The following is an 18,694-nucleotide window of genomic DNA, read 5'->3' as shown; positions in this document are numbered from 1 at the left end:
CCCAAACTTTTGCATCGGCTCATTTTCCTTTTTGTAATTTTTAAAATGTAAAAGATCAAAATATATATATTTTTGCCTAAAATACAAAGGAAATGTGCCATCTTTAACTTTAGCCCTTTTAGAGATCATTTCATCTTCAACTTGCTTAACTGTTCACAATAACAGTAATTTTTACCAGGGGTGCCCAAACTTTTACATTACACTGTACTTTTTTCTTTTTCTTATGTTACGTGTTTTGGTTACTATATGGGTTTGTAACACCTACTTTTACATAGAGTGTGGGTGGTGCCCGCTCACTATGTTTTTCCAGACAACCGGAATTTATTTTTTAATTATTATTGAATTTTTACAAGGATCAACATTGCACAAACCCATGATGATAATCTCTGTACAGCAATGTAGATTATGTTGCCACTATATAAGTAAGATAAGTAAATAAATGAAGAATTATCAATTGACTGGTTGTTCACCTTTAACAAGAACAATTGAACATTAGAAAAAATGTAGAATCAACTATATTATTTTGGAATAACTTACATCAGAAAGTGTAACACATATTTTTTATTTATATTTAGAATATTTTCTGATTGTAAATGTTTTTATTTTATTCTTTTTACAGTCATCTTGCCCAATCTTTTGTTAACAAACACCCTTTAGAGATATGTTTTACAGCAGCAAAAAGGACAATAAACAGCAATATACTGACTTTGACTTAATAACTTCTATGGGAGAGTCTTTTAGGCATGCTCTGTAATCTGTGCAGAGGTAATTCTGCAGAAAGGTTGAGGAGGTGATTTGTGTTCATCAGTTATTGTAAATGGTCGATCCTGTATTATTTATATGCAATATAAGTGATACAGTATACAGAAATGCCTCACTAGAATCGACTGTTACCTTGCACAGCGAATGGATTTAAAAAAAACAAATGACATCATACGTTAATTCACAATATTCCTACGTTCCTGCCCTTACATACTCTTTTCCTCTAGTGTCTCACCCTCCCTCTCTGACATTTAATGCAACAATCTTGTCAGCATGGATAGCAGTGTTCTTTTATCTTCTGCAGAATAGAGCTGTGCCCTTTTCTTTCTGCTCCACTTATCTGAGAAGTATCCTGCTTTGATTTCATGACTTGTATTTCTAGTATAATTATGACTTTATCCAACCTAAATAGCTTATTCCCCTTCATCTGCGAAGACCAAATTCACATGCTGTTTTCTTACAGATTTTCTTTACAAAGTCAAGATTCCAAAATGACAAGAACCCAAGCAGTGCCTTCTATTTTTGGACTTGCGTTTTTCTTTAGCTTGAATCGACGAAACCAATAACTACATTAAAAATATCGCATGATTACCCAGTCAAACACACAGATATTAGAAAGCTAGAAAGCCTTTAAAATACCACTACAACATTTTTAGTTGTTGCCCCCTCCATTAGCCATCACTAATGTGTGTACAATGGGCCCGATTCATCACGATTGGTGTTGCTCATGCCGGCTTGATGAGGGGGCATGCTGAAGTCAGTCATTCCTGATTCATGAAGAGGCATATACGTTGGACGAGTAGTGTGCACTAGTGTTGAGCCACCCCCGTAGTGTTCGAGTTCGGTTCGGTTCGTCGAACACCCGTGTGTTCGCCGAACTGTTCGTCGAACTGTTCGTCGAACACCTTCGAACACCGTTAAAACCAATGGCAGGCAAAAAAAAACACATAGAAACACATAGAAAACACCTTCAAATGTGTCCAAAAGCTGACAAACTGCTCAGAAGACATAACTAACACATGGAAAAGTGACAAGTACATATAGTCATGCGAAAATAAAAGAGGTGGAGGAGTAAAAGGAGGGGGAGACACAGATATAGGCATGTCATGCCCTTCTAAAATCCAAAAAGTGAGAAGCCGACACGGCCAGTCCGCTCCTGCCCGTGCCACCTCCGTGTCGCCGGGTTTGTGCCAGAGCCGCGGTGAACCCTGATGGCCAGCCCCCCTCTCCCAATACTGGTGCCTGTCCGCTGGTGGGTCGAGCGAGCCCCCCTGTGGTGGAGGCAGCTCTAAGCTTTTTAATTTAAATTGTCTCTCTAATTTGAATGAATACACTTTAAATCCATTTACAAGGATCTATTGGAGGGCAAGTCTCATGCCAGCAGCCGCGTAATTCCAGCTCCAGTAGCGTCCACTAAAGCTGCTGCAGTTAAAAAGCTTTTATAAGGATCGAGCTCGGCTGTCCACCGCAAGGCATCCTACTGCCAGTCCCAGCCCCTATGCCTTGGGGTGCCTCCTGATGCTCTTCACTGAGTATCCCGTGGTCCCGAAGCATTTCCTTTGAAAAAATGAAGTGTCCAAACTACAGGTGGTGTAGCTTGCTTAACAGCCGGGATAATCCGCTGACTAGCAGACCCTGCTACTAGGCACAAAGTATTTCCTGGGCTAGATGCAGTTAAAAATTTGTAATTAGATACTCTCGTTGGATGCTGAGAAAGCATTCCATAGAGTCTCCTGGCACGCCATATATGATTCTCTTAAAAAGCTTGGGGTAGGGGTCTAGGGGACCCTTTTATAGCCAAAATCACGGCCCTGTATCGCAATACGTCACCTAGGCTGAAGATAAATGGAACTGTAGCACCCTGAGGGCTCGGTTGCTACAGAGTTATTGCACCTCACCCAGAGGTGTGATATCTCACTCTCAGGTAAGGATGTATTGTGGATCAGGACCCGACACCTGCATGCATTACACCACATTGCCGTGGGGCAGGGCGACCAATATGCCCCTGAGATGGGCACGACAGTCCCTGTCCCTGGCTGGAGTGGGGGGAAGGAACACTGAGGAAGGGGAACCCTGTAGTGCAGGAGCAGGGAGGAAGCAGTTCCTGGGTGCATTGAGAAGGGAGTATAAAAGGTGGGCACCATCTTAGTTCAGTGCAGAGAAGTCTGAGCAGAAGTGGCAGGGAGCAGGGGCTCTGCATGAGCTCTGCTCCGGAGGCGGGCCTAGTAACAGAGGCCCAGGCCTGGAAGAGGGAGAAGGAAGGAAGAGGAGCGGAGAAGGCTCCAGGAACGAGGAACGAAGGGATCTCAGGGGTGCGGACGGGCGAGTCGCCACCGCACGCCAGAATCCACCTGCGTGGAGGGGTCAGGCCAAAGGGGGAGACCGGTCCCCGAAACTAGTGGAGGCAGGAAACGACCCTCAGCTAGAAACAGGAGGCTGTGACATTTTATGTGGCGCAGCCCCTCGCTACACCCGCTAGGAAGGCACCACATAGGGTCAGGGAAACTGGCGCCAAGTTTACCAAGAGGAGGCCCGAGGCAGCCGGACAGAAGGGTTGGTAAGAAAGGCCAGACAAAGGACACACAAAGGGGGTCCTGTGAAGCGCTCCAAAGTTATCTGGGAGTTGTCTGAGCCCCTCACCTGGTGAGCACAGTACGACGTGGGCAGCCGTTACCTGCAGACGTGGTCTGGATAATAAGAACTGTGAGTAAAGGCCCTGGACTGCATCACTGACTCCGTGTCATTACTGCTGCTGCCCTGTACCATCACCCCCATCCTCCGCATACACTGCCCTGAGGCTATACTCCTCCCGTGGGGAGTTATGCTACGCTCTGCTGCACCCACAACACCAGCCTCAGCGGTCTGCCCTGGAACGGCGGTTCACTCTGACCGCAACCCACGGGTGGCGTAGTCGGACATTTAAACATCAAAACCACATAAATAGTTCCGCCACTGGTTTGACCGCCCTGAGCCACGGAACCGGGTTGCCGCCACGGAGACTACAACCACCAGCATCCACCAAAAAGGGTCCGGCTCCGGGTGTCCCAAGGCCCAGGGGGCGCGTCAGAACATTTTCATCACCTTTCACAATCACCAATGGGACAAGGCAGGGATGTTCTCTGTCCCCTCTCTTATACATCCTAGTGACGGAGCACCTGCTCTCATCAATTCGCCATAACCCCAATATTAGGTGGATTGAGGTGGGAGGCACTGAGTACAAGTGCTCTCTATTTGCTGATGATGTCCTAGTATATATCACTCAATCACATATATCCATCCATGCTGTTATGGCTGAAATAGATCACTTTGTTACATGGTCAAAGTTTAAAATCAATGCAGCGAAGTCTGAGGCCCTCGATGTCTCCCTCCCCAAATCCATATAGGATTCCATCCAGTCCAACTTTCCCTTTGCCTGGCCCTCACAGGGTATCAAATACTTAGGAATTCCTATTCATAGAGACCTCTCCCATCTATGTTATCTTAATTTTGGGCCCTTTATTGAACAACTCCATACAGACCACGGTTGGCAAGTTAGAACTGTAAGATTCACTACGTGAACCACTGGTGTTTTGTGGAAAAGCACATGTACACTGTGTTCCAAATTATTATGCAAAAAGTGTTTAGGAGTGATAAGGGAAGAATTTGTTTGTTTGTCAGTTAAACTCATTGATGGTGATGTGTGTCAGGGTTCTTTATATCACTGTAAGCAATTGCAGACACCAGTGCTAATTAGTTTGTCAGGTGTGTCCAATGAAAGGCAAGACTACTTAAGAAGGCTCTCTCACATTATTCAGCAGCCTACATTTTCTGCCAAAATGGGAAAGAAAAAGGATGTGTCGGCTGCTGAGAAGCAACAAATTGTGGAGTGTTTAGGTCAAGGCATGACTACAATCAACATTGTGCGATGATCAGGATGAAGTGTCTTGGCAATCAAGAAGTATGTAGCTGATTCACAGTACACACGTGTGCGTGCTGATAAGGGCAAATTGAGGACTCTTTCCTACAGGCAATTACGTCAGGTTGAAAGAGCAGCGGCAAAAAAAGCCTTGTCATAGCAGCAGACAAGTTTTTGAAGCTGCTTGTGCCTCCAACGTCCCCCGAACAACAAGATGCAGGGTCCTTCAGAGGTTTGCAGCTGTGCATACGCCATCCTGTCGACCTCCTCTATCCACTTCACACTAGCAGAAACGGCTCCAGTGGGCCAAACATTACATGAAGACTGATTTCAAAACTGTTTTGTTCACGGATGAGTGCCGTGCAGCGCTCGATGGTCCAGATGGATGGAGTGGAGGATGGCTGGTTGATGGACACCCCACGCAAACACGGCTACAGCGCCAACAAGGAGGAGGTGGAGTAATGTTTTGGGCTGGAATCATGGGGAGAGAGATTGTCGGCCCCTTTAGGATCCCTGAAGGCGCTAAAGATGAACTCCATAATGTATGTGGATTTTCTCAAACAGCACTTCCTGCCATGGTTCAAGAAGAAGAACCGTGTATTTCACAGCAAGATCATTTTTCTGCATGATAATGCACCATCTCATGCTGCACATAAAACATCTGCATCTCTGGCTGATATGGGCATAAAAGGGGACAAACTTATGGTGTGACCCCCATGCTCCCCTGACCTCTACCCCATTCAGAACCTTTGGAGCATCATTAAAAGGAGTGTCTATGATGGCGGGAGGCAGTTCACATCTAAGCAACAGCTCTGGGAGGGTATTCTGTCCTCATGCAAAACAATTGAAGCAGAAACCATCCAAAACCTGACAAATTCAATGGACGAGAGAGTTCAGAAGCTCCTTTCGAACAAGGGGTCCTATGTGAAAATGTAACATCACCTAGAATAAAGTTTTGAGTTGAAAACTGTTTGATTTCAGTTTCTAACAACCTGCTAATGCTTATAATTTCAAAAATGACCATTTTTTTGGTCTTTATTAAAATGAAAAGGTTGATCGAAAAGTTTGGGGGATCTAAGAGTGTGGCAACCCAGTAGTCATGATTACTTCGAATTCTGACAATATGAGGGTCATGCTGCAGGTAGTGCAGCAAGAAGGCACTTATGTGTCTTGCGCATCTCGGAGCCCCAAAATTATTTTCCGGGCTAGATGCAGCTAAAAATTATTTTTACTTTTAAATCTGGTGGAGCTTATTATAGATGGCCTAATAGGATCAGTGCTGCACACTGCTACAAAGCCCAAATTATTTTCCAGTCAAGATACAGATAAACATGATTAGTAATTTGAAAGCTTAAAACGGTTGGTAGGGTGATTTTAAACAATCATCAAGCTTTTACTCTCCCCAGGATGACACAGGGGTAGAAAAGTCGTTTCGGATCCATGATTTGTTCATCTTTATGAACGTGAGTCTGTCTACATTATCAGTGGAGAGCCGCGTGCGCTTATCTGTCAGCACACCACCAGCAGCGCTGAACACACGTTCAGACAGAACGCTGGCTGCGGGGCATGGCAAGATCTCCAAGGCATAAGTGGCTAGCTCCGGCCATTTATCCAGATTGGAAGCCCAAAAAGAGCAAGGGTCCAGTGACACAGTCGTGGCTTCAATGTTTACTTGGAGATACTCCTGTACCATCGTCTCTAGGCGTTGACTATGTGTCAGACTTCTTGTCTCCTGTGGCCTTGCAAAGGATGGGCTAAAAAAGTGGTGAAATGATTCCGCAAAATTGATGTTACCACCAGATACTGTGGTTCTGTTACGGTTTGAGTGCTGAACACTTGACGGTCCCACGGTTGGCAAGTTGGAACTGTGAGATTCACTACGTGCACCACTGGTATTTTGTGGAAAAGCACATGTAAGATTCTGCAACAGTCTCTGCTGATACTCCTGCATGCGTGCATCCCTTTCTATGGCAGGAATAATTTCTGCAAATTTACTTTTGTACCGGGGATCTAACAGTGTGGCAACCCAGTAGTCAGGATTATTTCTAATTCTCACAATTCGAGGGTCATGTTGCAGGTAGTGCAGCAAGAAGGCACTCATGTGTGTTGCGCATCCAGGAGCACCAAGTCCCTGTTGTGTTGGTGGCGAGGTAACAATCATGCTTCCTTCCTCTGTCCTCTCCCCCCAACCTCGCACAACAGAAATGTGATCAAGGTCTCCCTCATCTGATGAGTCTTCCATCAGTTCGTCCTCCACTTCTTCCTGGGCTCCTGCACCTTCCTCACTAGTTTGGCTGCTACCATGCGCCCTGGTAAAACCATCTCCCCCACCCTCACATGCCTGCCGCCTTGGTGCTGCCGACCGTCTGGACCTTGCAGATGTTAGCCCTTCCGCATACAACTCCTCCTCCTCTACTTCCTCCACCTCCTCTTGTGCCACCACCTGACTCCGAATTCTGTTTAACATGTGCTCCAGCATGTAAATCACCGGAATAGTCATGCTGATAATGGCATCGTCAGCACTAAACATCTTCGTCGCCATTTCAAAACTGTGCAGAAGGGTGCATAGGTCCCTGATCTGAGACCACTCCTCCAGCGTGATTTGCCCCACCTCTGAATCTCGTTGGCCCAGGCTATACGTCAGAACGTATTGCACCAGGGCTTGTCGGTGCTGCCACAGTCGCTGCAACATGTGCAGAGTTGAATTCCACCGGGTAGGCACATCGCATTTTAGCCGGTGAAGTGGCAGGCCCAACGACTTCTGTAGAGATGTAAGTCGCTGAGCTGCGGGATGCGAACGGCGGAAGTGAGCACACAGCGACCGTGCCCTCTGCAGAAGGCCATCTAGTCTGGGATAGTGGGCTAAAAATTGCTGGACAACCAGGTTCAACACGTGAGCCATACAAGGCACGTGTGTGACATTGCCCCGGCGAAGGGCCGCGCCCAGGTTTGCAGCATTGTCGCACACGGCCTTCCCTGGTTTCAGGTCCAGTGGGGACAACCATTCATGAAATTGGTTCTCCAGAGCTGACCATAACTCCTCAGCTGTGTGACTCACATTTCCCAGACATTTCAATGTAAAAACCGCCTGATGACGTTGAGCCCTACTGCCAGCATAGTAAGGAGGTGTGCAGGATCCCTTCTGCGCAGTTAGAAAGCTTGTGGCATGACCAGACAGGCTTTGGGTGCAGGTGGAAGACCGAGAGGAGGTTGAGGAGGCAGAAGCAGTGGAGGAACTTTGACATAAAGAGGATTGACGCACAACTCGTGGGGACGGCAAGACTTGGACAGCAGCCCCTTGTCCTGCTGTCACCATAGTTACCCAGTGCCCAGTCAGCGACATGTAACGCCCCTGTCCATGCCTACTCGTCCAAGTGTCTGTGGTGAAATGCACCCTGTCACACACAGAGTTTCTCAAAGAAGCGGTGATGTTGTGTGCGACATGCTGGTGGAGCGCAGGCACACCTTTCTTTGAGAAGTAGTGCCGACTGGGCATCTGGTACTGGGGCACTGCGACGGACATAAGGTCTCGAAAATCCTCTGTGTCCACCAGGCGGAAAGGCAGCATTTCTGTAGCCAAGAGCTTGCAGATGGTGAAATTCAACCTCTTAGCTTTCTCATGGCTAGGAGGAAATGGTCTTTTACTTGTCCACATCTGAGGGACCGAGGGCTGGCTATTGTGCTTAGACGGGGTTGATAAGGGTGTCCCCGGCAAACTGCCGGTCTGTGAGGAAGATGCAGGCGGACATGTTAGGTTGCCTTGATCCAAAGGTGGTGCTATCGATGTCGGACAGCGCTCAACACCAGCTGCTGTTACCACCTCCAAAGAAAATGATGACCTGCCAATCACGCTGGCTGTTGCGGGTAAAGAGGTGGCAGGTCTGCGCCCCAAAACAGGTGTGACTGCTGTCCCCCCAGTCACAGAGGATGAAGAGGCCGCGGATGCACAAGATATGGCAGACGGTGGTTGGCCCGGCCGGCTAGGCCGCATTGTAGCACACTAAGCTTCCCACTGCAACTTATGCTTCATGTCCATGTGCCGGTTCATGCATGAAGTACTCAAATTATGTATTTTTTGGCCTCTACTTAGCTTTTCCTGACAAATGTTACAGATAACACGAGTTGGGTCATCTTTATCGATCTGAAAAAATGCCCAGGCTATGCAAGGCTTAGCACCCATGCGTCCTGAAGAGCCACCACGACTTGTGGTGAGAGGCAGAGTTGTGTTTGAGGATGCAGTTGTTGACGTGCTTCCAGTACTACGTCTCTGTCCAGGAAGGCGCAACCTGACCTCGTCGTCACTAGCATCTTCCTCCACCTCCTCTGCTGACCTCATCTCTTGGCTGACTGTGGGTTGACAGTAAGTGGGATCTCCAACCTCATCATCATCACCCTGTGTGTTATCACACCCGTCGTCCTCAGAGCCAACCTGTTCCTGCCCTGACAAAAAACTAAAGTTGTCGCTCCAATCAGGTATTTGAGTCTTATCATCGTCTTCCTCATTGTCTCCACCAACAGGAGTTACAGTTTGGGAATGAGGGTCTACATTATGGTCAGAACCTTCTGCGTCTGGTCCTGGATCCGACTCATAAAGATTCTGGGCATCAGTGCAGATCATTTCCTCGTCTGGATTCACAGAAGCGCTGGAGTCGACCTCTGATTCCCAGGCTATAGTATGAGTAAACAGCTCTGCAGACTCAACCATCTGTTCTACCTCATACTCAGACGGGCAGCTGGAGATTTGGGAGCTGTGAGGAAGCAAGTGCGATTTGGGTGACACCTTTGAGGACTGGAGTATTTGTGATGTTGAAGTTGATGTGGAGGAGAGCCCACCTAAAGGAGCACTTGATATCCGTTGAAGCACCTGCTGTTTTTGTGCCTCATCTGGAATTTGTAGCGATTGGCGTGGCCGTAAGAAAGGGATCTTATCACATTGTCCGCTAAAAGAAGTAGACATTTTAGTTTGGCTGGAAGATGGTCTTTCTTCTGCAGATGTTACTGTTGCTTTAACACCTACCCCACGGACACAACCTTTTTTCCCCTTCCCAACACGCCTATTCCCCTTTCCACCAGCAGCAGGCCTTTTTCCACTCATTTTGGTGGTTAACTAATTCACAACTCTGGAGTTGTTTGCACAAAAAAACAATGGATGGTAACCGAGCAGAGCTGAGTGGCCAAACTGTGGTATTAGGCCAAAACTATTGGCTGGTTTAGATGCAGAAAAAAATATATTCAGTTTGCAACCTGATGGAGGTCAGTATAGATGGACTAATACAACAAGTCCCACACACAGCTAGAAGCCCAAATATTTTTTCAGAGGTACTGTAGATGCAGATACAAATTATTTTTAATTTGCAACCTGATGGAGGTCAGTATAGATGGACTAATACAACAAGTCCCACACACAGCTAGAAGCCCAAATATTTTTTCAGAGGTACTGTAGATGCAGATAAAAATTATTTTTAATTTGCAACCTGATGGAGGTCAGTATAGATGGACTAATAGAGAAAGTCCGACACACTGCTAGAAGGCCAAATATTTTTTCAGAGCTAGATGCAGAAAAAAATTATATTCAGTTTGCAACCTGATGGAGGTCAGTATAGATGGATTAATAGAACAAGACCCACACACAGCTAGAAGCCCAATATTTTTTCAGAGGTAGATGCAGAAAAAAATATATTCAGTTTGCAACCTGATGGAGGTCAGTATAGATGGACTAATACAACAAGTCCCACACACAGCTAGAAGCCCAAATATTTTTTCAGAGGTACTGTAGATGCAGATAAAAATTATTTTTAATTTGCAACCTGATGGAGGTCAGTATAGATGGACTAATACAACAAGTCCCACACACAGCTAGAATCCCAAATATTTTTTCAGAGGTACTGTAGATGCAGATACAAATTATTTTTAATTTGCAACCTGATGGAGGTCAGTATAGATGGACTAATACAACAAGTCCCACACACAGCTAGAAGCCCAAATATTTTTTCAGAGGTAGATGCGGAAAAAAATATATTCAGTTTGCAACCTGATGGAGGTCAGTATAGATGGACTAATGCAACAAGTCCCACACACAGCTAGAAGCCCAAATATTTTTTCAGAGGTACTGTAGATGCAGATACAAATTATTTTTAATTTGCAACCTGATGGAGGTCAGTATAGATGGACTAATACAACAAGTCCCACACACAGCTAGAAGCCCAAATATTTTTTCAGAGGTACTGTAGATGCAGATAAAAATTATTTTTAATTTGCAACCTGATGGAGGTCAGTATAGATGGACTAATAGAGAAAGTCCGACACACTGCTAGAAGGCCAAATATTTTTTCAGAGCTAGATGCAGAAAAAAATTATATTCAGTTTGCAACCTGATGGAGGTCAGTATAGATGGATTAATAGAACAAGACCCACACACAGCTAGAAGCCCAATATTTTTTCAGAGGTAGATGCAGAAAAAAATATATTCAGTTTGCAACCTGATGGAGGTCAGTATAGATGGACTAATACAACAAGTCCCACACACAGCTAGAAGCCCAAATATTTTTTCAGAGGTACTGTAGATGCAGATAAAAATAATTTTTAATTTGCAACCTGATGGAGGTCAGTATAGATGGACTAATACAACAAGTCCCACACACAGCTAGAAGCCCAAATATTTTTTCAGAGGTACTGTAGATGCAGATACAAATTATTTTTAATTTGCAACCTGATGGAGGTCAGTATAGATGGACAAATACAACAAGTCCCACACACAGCTAGAAGCCCAAATATTTTTTCAGAGGTAGATGCAGAAAAAAATATATTCAGTTTGCAACCTGATGGAGGTCAGTATAGATGGACTAATACAACAAGTCCCACACACAGCTAGAAGCCCAAATATTTTTTCAGAGGTACTGTAGATGCAGATACAAATTATTTTTAATTTGCAACCTGATGGAGGTCAGTATAGATGGACTAATACAACAAGTCCCACACACAGCTAGAAGCCCAAATATTTTTTCAGAGGTACTGTAGATGCAGATAAAAATTATTTTTAATTTGCAACCTGATGGAGGTCAGTATAGATGGACTAATAGAGAAAGTCCGACACACTGCTAGAAGGCCAAATATTTTTTCAGAGCTAGATGCAGAAAAAAATTATATTCAGTTTGCAACCTGATGGAGGTCAGTATAGATGGATTAATAGAACAAGACCCACACACAGCTAGAAGCCCAAATATTTTTTCAGAGGTAGATGCAGAAAAAAATATATTCAGTTTGCAACCTGATGGAGGTCAGTATAGATGGACTAATACAACAAGTCCCACACACAGCTAGAAGCCCAAATATTTTTTCAGAGGTACTGTAGATGCAGATAAAAATTAGTTTTAATTTGCAACCTGATGGAGGTCAGTATAGATGGACTAATAGAATGATGCTATGCCCAAAAGATTTTACTTCACTAGGTGCAGTAAAAAAATTGGTATTCTATACACAGGTGGTATATCTTGCAGCACAGATAGGCTACTCCACTGACTAACACACTCTGCAATAGGCCAAAAAGGATTAGCTTTGCTAGATTCAGCCAAATGCTGTGAAAAAAACTTGCACAGCACTGGCACAGACCTGCCTGGCAAAAACTGATAGGAACTGATGTAACCTAGTCCTGAAAAGGACTCCAATTACAATTAGTCTTTACTCCCACAACCTATCTATTTAAGAGCACAGACCTCCCTGATAAAAGTCGTAGGAAATGCTGTAACCTAGTCCTTAAAAGGACTGCAATCACAACTATTCCCTACTCCCAAGCTATCTGTATATTTGTGCGAAAATTGGCTTGAAATTAACAAGGTATAGCGCACACAGCAACAGCGGTGCCGTCTAACACGCAGCTGCAGCAGTGAGAAAATGGTGGCGACGGGGAAAATGGCTTGGTCTTATAGGGCAAGGACATGTGACATACACTGCCAATGACACATGCCCTTGCTTGTGTGAAAAAAAGCACTTTGCTCCGTGTGTGCGCTGCTGATAGGCTGACAGATTGCACCTCCCCACTGTAAATGCGGGAAAGAGAAAAAAAAATGGAGATCTTCATTGTTCCTGCAGAGATCCATCCCCTGCCCCTCCCCCCGCCCCGCTGTACACTCAAACTGCGTATTAACATTAATTTTCATCATTACTGAGAAAAAATCCAGTTATGATTTTGGTGCACGAACAGTTATCGAACATAACCTCGAACAGCCGAATTTTTATCAAATTGTTCGTGTTCGCCGAACGGCTCGAACACCGCCCAAAACAGCTCGAATTTGAGATTGGCGAACAGTTCGAGTAGAACAACGCTCATCTCTAGTGTGCACCTCCGTGTGCGCCTCGCCACAAATCCTATTCCAGTCCCTGCTAGAATAAAATTTGTGGCGTAGCAAATACTGTCACTCATCATGAATTTGAATAGCACCTGTCGCAAAGCACAGTTGCCACCCCAGCTCAACTCATTTCGACACAGCTGGGAGAAATTGACGTGAAGACGCCCGAAGTCGCAAAATGTAGGCACAGCTCTGAGTTGCGCTTAAATTTTGCAACTTTCAAACCTTTTATGCCAAAATTCTGGCATAAAACCTTTCATGAATCGGGCCCAATGTGTGCTTTAAAATACTTACTCATCGCTACCTTCTTCCATTTCCTGCTCTGCTTCAGTCCTCTCCAACATTATGTGACCAAAGGTGTGACTTGCTGACTCGCACACTCTATTCTGTGCGGACCAAAGAAGTCTCTTTCTCAATGTAAAGCTGCATTCACACATCTATGTGTAATGGTCTATGATGTATGACCCAGTCACGGGTCTCCAACCCAAATTCAGCAATCTCATAGTCATATATGAGACTGTCAAGTTTGGGTCAAGAGACCTATAGCCAGTCTGTGCATCGTGGTCTGTACTCAGACTGCGACACATGGATTTGTCAATCCAACATAATTCTATAAGGGACAGAACAAAGCTCTCATGGGCTTACATTACGAAAGGAACTAATGGTTGCAGGCAAGGCAGAACTGCAGTAACATCATTCGGGAAAGGTCTGGTGGAGTGCTGGAAACAGCAGAAGAAAGCTATGTGTAAGTACTTTAATGCTCAGAGGTCGTAATAAAATCAAACCAAACGTTAGAGTGGAACTTTAAAATCTGTTTTTTATAGAATGAAAACAATTCCTCTGAACATGAGTATAACTAGAAATCATGGGGCCTAATAGTAGAATTTGAAATAGGACCTAACTCTACCACCTTCATCAGCGAGTCCAGATCATAAATTAAATTATGACCATTTTGGTCTTTAACCCCTTAAGCCCCGAGGGTGGTTTGCACGTTAATGACCAGGCCAATTTTTACAATTCTGACCACTGTCACTTTATGAGGTAATTACTCTGGAACGCTTCAACGGATCCCCCTGATTTTTCGTGACATATTGTACTTCATGATTGTGGAAAAATTTCTTCGATATCACTTGCGTTTATTTGTGAAAAAAACGGAAATTTGGCGAAAATTTTGAAAATTTTGCAATTTTCAAAATTTTAATTTTTAAGCCCTGAAATCAGAGAGATATGTCACACAAAAGAGTTAATAAATAACATTTCCCACATGTCTACTTTACATCAGCACAATTTTGGAACCAAAATTTTTTTTTGTTAGGGCGCTATAAGGGTTAAAAGTTGACCAGCGATTTCTCATTTTTCCAACAAAATTTACAAAACCATTTTTTTAGGGACCACATCACATTTGAAGTCACTTTGAGAGGTCTTTATGACAGAAAATACCCAAAAGTGACACCATTCTAAAAACTGCACTCCTCAAGGTGCTCAAAACCACATTCAAGAACTTTATTAACCCTTCAGGTGCTTCACAGGAATTTTTTGAATGTGGAAGAAAAAAATGAACATTTAACTTTTTTCACAAAAATGTTACTTTAGACCCAATTTTTTTTATTTTCACAAGGGTAACAAGAAAAAATGGACCCCAAAATTTGTTGTGCAATTTCCCCTGGGCATGCAGATACCCAATATTTGGGGAAAAAACACTGGGCGCACGGCAGGGCTCGGAAGGGAAGGAGCGCCATTTGACTTTTTGATTGTAAAATTTGCTTGAATAATTAGCGGATGCCATGTTGTGTTTGGAGAGCCCCTGTGTGCCCAAACTTTGGAGCTCCCCCACAAGTGACCCCATTTTGGAAACTAGACCCCCCAAGGCACCTTTATAGATGCATAGTGAGCACTTGGAACCCCCAGGTGATTCACAAATTGATTCGTAAAAATGAAAAAGAGAAAAAAAAAACACTTTTTCATTTTTACGAATCAATTTGTGAAGCACCTGGGGGTTCCAAGTGCTCACTATGCATCTAGATAGGTGCCTTGGGGGGTCTAGTTTCCAAAATGGGGTCACTTGTGGGGGAGCTCCAATGTTTGGGCACACAGGGACTCTCCAAATGCAACATGGTATCCGCTAACAAATTGAATGGAAAATCGTCTCAAATTGTTAGCGGACACCACGTTGCGTTTGGAGAGCCCCTCTGTGCCCAAAATTTGGAGCTCCCCCACAAGTGACCCCATTTTGGAAACCAGACCCCCCAAGGCACCTATCTAGATGCATAGTGAGCACTTGGAACCCCCAGGTGCTTCACAAATTGATTCGTAAAAATGAAAAAGTGAAAAAAAAAACACTTTTTCATTTTTATGAATCAATTTGTGAAGCACCTGGGGTTCCAAGTGCTCACTATGAATCTAGATAGGTGCCTTGGGGGGTCTAGTTTCCAAAATGGGGTCACTTGTGGGGGAGCTCCAATGTTTGGGCACACAGGGACTCTCCAAATGCAACATGATATCCGCTAACAAAATGTCGGCTCAAATTGTTAGCGGACACCATGTTGCGTTTGGAGAGCCCTTGTGTGCCCAAACTTTAGAGCTCCCCCACAAGTGACCCCATTTTGGAAACTAGACCCCCCAAGGCACCTATCTAGATGCATAGTGAGCACTTGGAACCCCCAGGTGCTTCACAAATTGATTCGTAAAAATGAAAAAGTGAAAAAAAAACCACTTTTTCATTTTTATGAATCAATTTGTGAAGCACCTGGGGTTCCAAGTGCTCACTATGAATCTAGATAGGTGCCTTGGGGGGTCTAGTTTCCAAAATGGGGTCATATTTTGAGAGCTATAATTTTTCCAGATTTTGGCAGACAGTCATGTGACGGCTCGTTTTTTGCGGGATGACTTGAGGTTGTTATTGGTGCCATTTTCAGGCACGTGACATTTTTTGATCGCTTTCTATTCCGATTTTTGGGAGGCAGAATAAACAAAAACCAACAATTCAGGAATTGTTTTTTTTTTTTTTTTTATTCTGTTCCGCGTGTGGTAAAATTGATGAGGTAGCTTTATTCTTCGGGTCAGTACGTTTACAGCGGTACCACATTTGTATCATTTTTCTATGTTTTGGCGCTTATACACAATAAAAGCTATTTTATAGAAAAAAATATTTTTTAGCATCGCTTTATTCTGAGAGCTATAACTTTTTTATTTTTTGGCTGATGGAGCTATATGGCGGCTTGTTTTTTGCAGGACGAGATGACGTTTTCAGCGGTACCATTTTTATTTATATGCGTCTTTTTGATCGCGTGTTATTCCACTTTTTGTTTGGCGGTATGGTGATAAAGCATTGTTTTTTGCTTCGTTTTTTTTTTTTTTTTTTTACCGTGTTCACTGAAGGGGTTAACTAGTGGGACAGTTTTATAGGTCAGGTTGTTCCGGACGCGGCGATACCAAATATGTGTACTTTTATTGTTTTTTTTTTTTTATAATAATATTTATTGATGGGTACATTATATTTTTATTTTTGGTGGATTATTTTTTTTTTTTATATTTTTGCAATTTTTTTTTTTTTTTTTTCCACTTTCAGACAGTTTATGCACTTTATTACTTTGTCCCACTCTGGGACTTTCACTTTTTTTTCTCTGATCGCCTGCATGGCATAGGAATGGAGCACCATCACTATGCCATGCAGGCTGTCAGCGGTGCACAGTGAGAAGATTGTTTGGAGATGCACTGCGCATGTCCAAACAATCTTCCTGCTGTCTGGTGACCCGGATGTTGTCATGACGACATCGGGTCGTCATGGCAACACCCGGGAAGCCTTTGCAGACTGGAAGCCGGAAGAGGAGGTGAGTATCGGCGATCACCTCCCCTTGCCCCCGCAATGCCGCGATCGACTTCGATCGCAGCATCGCAGGGGTTAATGTGCTGGGAGCGGTGCAGGACCGCTCCCTGCACATAGTACCGGGTGTCAGCTGTGACAATCAGCTGACACCCGGCGGCGATCGCGCCCGCACAGCCTGTGTGCGCGCGCGATCGCGATGACGTACTAATACGGGTCTGGCTCTTAAGTCCCAGGGCACAGACGCGTATTAGTACGTCAGATGTTGTTAAGGGGTTAATCTCCACCAAATGTTTTCCACTAATGTAGAGGTAAATCACACAATGATGTCACAATATAGGGATAGTAAACACACCAGTGAGGTCACAATACAGATAAAATACAGACGTGGACAAAATTGTTGGTATCCTTCTGTTAAAATAAGAAAACCCACAATGATCAATGAAAAAACTAGAAACTGACCAACAAAATGTTCAACTTAAATTTACTGAATATCAATTTATGAAAATCAGATATTATTTCTGAATTGTGGTTTAACAGAAAAATAATTAAAAAAAACCTAATGAAATAAAAATGATGCTTACCTTAACTTAATATTTTGTTGCACAAGCTTTTTGAGGCAATTACTGGAAACAAGCAATTTCTTTAACTCTCAATTAGACTTCTACACCCGTCCACAGGTATTTTGGTCCACTTCTGAGTAAACTGCTCCAGCTGTCTCAGGTTTGAAGGGTGCCTTTTTCACACTGCAGGATTAAGCTCCTTCCACTGATGTTCAATAGGATTTATATTAGGGCTCATAGAAGACCCCTTCAGAATAGTCCAATGATTTGCTCTTAGCCATTCTTGAATATTTTTAGCTGTGTTTTTGGTCATTATCCTGTTGGAGAATCCATGACCTGTGACTTAGACAAAGCTTTTTGTTCTCCACAATGCCTTGATAGTCTTGAGGTTTCATTGTACCTTGTACAGATTCAAGAGACCCTGTGTCAATTGCAGCAAAGCAGCCTCAGAACTGGGGATGAGCGAACTCGGTGCCGAATAAAGTTTGTTGAAAGACAAGTATTGGCATGGCTATGATTGGTCGGCGCAGCACATTACCCAGCCTGTATAAACACCGGATCACAGGTGGCACCGCCATTGTGCTCTGACTAGCATAGGGACAGTGTAAAATAAATAAATTTGATACTGTAATTTCCCTCTGGATGAATAAAGTGTGTCGTATCGTAACTATAAAATGTTAAAAAACGACGTTGGGTCCCCCCTATTTTTAATAACCAGCCAAGGGAAAGCAGATCTAATTATGCTGGGAAAGGGCCAATAGCCATGCCTCTTCCCAGCCTATTAATATCAGCCCCCAGCTGTCTGCTTTGCCTTTGCTGGTTATTAAAAATGGGGTGAATAAAAAATAAATGACATGAGGGTCCCCCCTATTTTTAATAACAAGCTAAGACTATTTATAGTCTGGCAAGGTCCATGGATATGGACCCCTTCCCAGCTTCATAAGACCAGCCCTCAGCTGCCCCAGAATTGGCGCATCCATGAGATGCGCCATTTATGGAGCTTAGCCTCGGCTCTTCCCAATTGCCCTGGTGTGGTGGCACTCGGGGTAATAGTTTTTGGGGTTGATGTCACTGGCAATGTTGATGGTGTTCTCGAGGCTCCATAGGTCACTCCCGGTCATGTATCACGGGCGATGGCGTTACTGACGTTATCGCTATTGAAATATTACCGCTGGTAACCTATGAAGCGTTCTTCTCAGAATGACGCTCCATAGGTTGCAGGAGAGAATCGGTGGATGTCGTGGGAACCACAATGGATTATGTCAGAGCTGCCGGGATTATTTTTTAATAATAAATGGGTAAACCA

The sequence above is a fragment of the Phyllobates terribilis genome, unplaced genomic scaffold (assembly GCF_046119375.1).
Source record: "Phyllobates terribilis strain yellow unplaced genomic scaffold, ASM4611937v1 Scaffold_1__5_contigs__length_1240528914, whole genome shotgun sequence".
In the NCBI taxonomy this organism is placed as follows: domain Eukaryota; kingdom Metazoa; phylum Chordata; class Amphibia; order Anura; family Dendrobatidae; genus Phyllobates; species Phyllobates terribilis.
This window is presented reverse-complemented; position numbering follows the sequence as displayed.